The following is a 3,650-nucleotide window of genomic DNA, read 5'->3' on the forward strand; positions in this document are numbered from 1 at the left end:
TTGTTCAAGCTGATCCAGCTCTTATGGATTTTTCTCGGCCTAAAATTGATGGCATTCAGTCAAGCATCCTTCATCCGGCTATTCAAGCTAACACCTTTGAAATCAAGCCGGGCACTATTCAGATGGTGCAGAATTCTGTTTCTTTTGGAGGAGCGGCAACTGAAGACCCCAACATGCACATAAGGAATTTTGTCGAGATCTGCAGCACTTTTAAGTATAATGGCGTGACTGATGAGGCTATCAAGTTGAGGCTTTTCCCATTCTCATTGAGGGATAAGGCTAAAGACTGGTTACATTCTGAACCAGCTGGGTCAATCACTATGTGGCAAGATCTTGCGCAAAAGTTTCTGGTGAAGTTTTATCCAATGGCAAAGACTGCTGCTATGAGGAGTGCTCTTACTCAGTTTGCGCAGCAACCTACAGAATCTATGTGCGAGGCTTGGGAACGCTACAAGGAAATGTTGAGAAAATGTCCACATCATGGAATGCCGGATTGGATGGTAATCACTGGTTTTTATAATGGTTTGGGGGCTCAATCTCGGCCCATGCTCGATGCAGCAGCTGGAGGCGCCTTATGGGCTAAAAGCTATACTGAGGCGTACAATCTTATTGAGACGATGGCTGCAAATGAGCATCAAAACCCAACTCAGAGGATGACATCAGGCAAGGTAGCAGGTATTCTAGAAGTTGATGCAGCCACCGCTATTGCAGCCCAGCTCCAAGCGCTATCAATGAAGGTTGATTCTTTGGCTACGTATGGAGTTAATCAAATAGCTATGGTTTGTGAGCTTTGTGCAGGTTCTCATGCTACGGATCAGTGTCCTCTTGTCAACGAATCTGTTCAGTATGTGAATAATTATCAGCGACAACAGCAGCCTGTGCCAGCGACCTATCATCCTAACAACAGAAATCATCCAAATTTCAGTTGGGGAAATAATCAGAATGCTATTCAGCCACCATATCAGCAAGGAGTGAGTAAACAGTTTAACCCACCTGGATTCCAGCAACCACAACAGTATGCTACAAGACAATCATATCCTCAACAGGGAAGTGCAGCTGTACCTACTAGTGCTGATTTTGAGGAACTTAAGCTGTTGTGCAAGAGTCAGGCGGTTTCTATCAAGACCTTGGAAAATCAAATCGATCAATTAGCCAATACAGTGCTCAATCGTCAACCTGGCACTCTTCCCAGTGACACGGAAGTACCAGGCAGGAAGGAAGCTAAAGAGCAAGTCAAGACTATTACCTTAAGGTCTGGAAAAGTAGCTGATGCTGAAAAGGCAAAAGAAGTCGAAGCTGAAGTTCGAGATGAAGAATCTAAGCAAAGGGAGAAAGCGGCGGAACCAAGGAAGACTACTGTTGAACACACTCTGCCTGAGGCTAATACAGGGGAGAAACAACTCTATCCTCCACCACCTTTTCCTAAGAGATTGCAGCAACAAAAGCTGGATAGACAGTTCGGGAAGTTTCTGGAGGTGTTCAAGAAACTTCACATCAATATACCTTTCGCTGAGGCTCTGGAACAAATGCCTAGTTATGCGAAGTTTATGAAGACTATTCTTTCAAGGAAGGTGAAACTGGATGACCTTGAAACCGTTGCTCTCACAGAAGAATGCAGCGCGGTTCTGCAACAAAAGTTACCACCAAAACTGAAAGATCCAGGAAGCTTCACCATTCCTTGCACCATTGGCAATCTAACTTTTGACAAGTGCCTTTGTGATTTGGGAGCAAGCATTAATCTGATGCCGTTGTCGATCTTTAAAAAGCTGGACCTACCTGATCCAAAACCCACATACATGTCGCTACAATTGGCGGACCGTTCCATTACTTACCCAAGGGGCATAGTTGAGGATGTGCTCGTCAAGGTGGATAAGCTCTTCTTTCCTGCTGATTTTGTTATTCTGGATTTTGAGGAAGATAAAAAGATTCCCATAATCTTGGGGAGGCCTTTCTTGGCGACTGGCCGTACCTTGATAGATGTGCAAAAAGGAGAACTTACTATGCGGGTTCAAGATCAGGATGTGACCTTCAACGTATTCAAGGCAATGAAATTCCCTACAGAAGATGAGGAGTGCTTAAAAGTGGATGTGATTGATTCTGCGGTTACTTCGGAACTCGATCACATGCTAATGTCTGATGCATTGGAAAATGCCTTAGTGGGGGAATTTGACAGTGATGATGAAGATAGCAACGAGCAATTACAATATCTGAACGCTTCTCCCTGGAAGCGAAAGCTAGATATACCATTTGAATCTCTTGGTACTTCTGACCTCAAGAACGCTGAAGGGAAGCTCAAACCATCAATAGAGGAAGCGCCTACCTTAGAGCTCAAACCATTACCTGAACACTTGAGGTATGCCTTTTTAAATGATTCATCTACGTTACCTGTTATTATTTCAGCTGACCTTTCAGGTAGTGAGGAAGACAAGCTCTTAAGGATTTTGAGAGAATTCAAATCGGCTATAGGATGGACTATAGCAAACATCAAGGGGATAAGTCCTTCATATTGTATGCATAAAATTCTATTAGAGGAAGGTAGTAAGCCAACTGTGGAACAGCAGCGAAGACTGAACCCAATCATGAAGGAGGTGGTGAAGAAAGAAATTCTGAAATGGCTAGATGCAGGCATCATTTATCCTATTTCTGACAGCTCGTGGGTGAGCCCTGTACAATGTGTTCCTAAGAAGGGAGGTATCACTGTGGTCGCAAATGAAAAGAATGAGCTCATCCCTACTCGAACAGTTACAGGATGGAGAGTATGCATGGATTATAGAAAATTGAACAAAGCCACAAGAAAGGATCACTTCCCTCTCCCATTCATTGATCAAATGCTTGACAGATTGGCGGGACATGAGTATTTTTGTCTTCTGGATGGGTATTCCGGGTATAATCAGATTTGTATTGCACCAGAGGATCAGGAAAAGACTACCTTCACTTGTCCATTTGGCACATTTGCTTTTCGTAGAGTTTCGTTTGGGTTATGTGGCGCCCCGGCCACCTTTCAGAGATGTATGATGGCTATATTCTCTGACATGATTGGAAATAACGTCGAAGTGTTCATGGATGACTTCTCCGTCTTTGGACACTCATATGATGAATGCTTGAATAATCTGCGCGCCGTACTCAAAAGATGCGTGGAAACTAATTTGGTGCTTAATTGGGAGAAATGTCATTTTATGGTGCGTGAAGGCATTATCCTTGGGCATAAGGTCTCTAGCAAAGGTCTGGAGGTGGACAAGGCCAAGGTGGGAGTCATTGAAAATCTTCCCCCACCTAATTCAGTGAAAGGAATCCGTAGTTTTCTCGGTCATGCGGGTTTTTATCGGCGATTCATCAAGGACTTTTCAAAGATATCTAAGCCGTTGTGCAATTTACTTGAGAAAGATGTGCCTTTCAAATTTGATGATGAATGTTTGGCAGCATTCGAGACTCTCAAGGAGAGTTTGATCACGGCACCAGTTATTACAGCACCAGATTGGACAGAACCGTTTGAGATGATGTGTGATGCAAGTGACTATGCGGTAGGCGCAGTTCTGGGACAGCGCAAGAAAAATCTATTCCATGTGGTCTACTATGCGAGTAAGACTTTAAATGGGGCCCAATTAAACTACACCACTACTGAGAAGGAGCTTTTGGCTATAGTCTTTGGC

The 3,650-nt window shown here is 43.8% G+C and overlaps 1 non-coding gene across 1 annotated transcript; it reads right to left on the reverse strand.

Moving 5' to 3' along the window:
• Nucleotides 1–380: 380 nt before the first annotated feature.
• LOC141694120 (small nucleolar RNA R71) lies at nucleotides 381–487 on the reverse strand. Its single transcript, XR_012563448.1, has one exon. It is a non-coding gene; the product is annotated as a small nucleolar RNA R71 (small nucleolar RNA).
• Between the last annotated feature and the right edge of the window lie 3,163 nt (nucleotides 488–3,650).

Source organism: Apium graveolens, chromosome 10 (genome assembly GCF_009905375.1).
Source record: "Apium graveolens cultivar Ventura chromosome 10, ASM990537v1, whole genome shotgun sequence".
NCBI lineage: Eukaryota > Viridiplantae > Streptophyta > Magnoliopsida > Apiales > Apiaceae > Apium > Apium graveolens.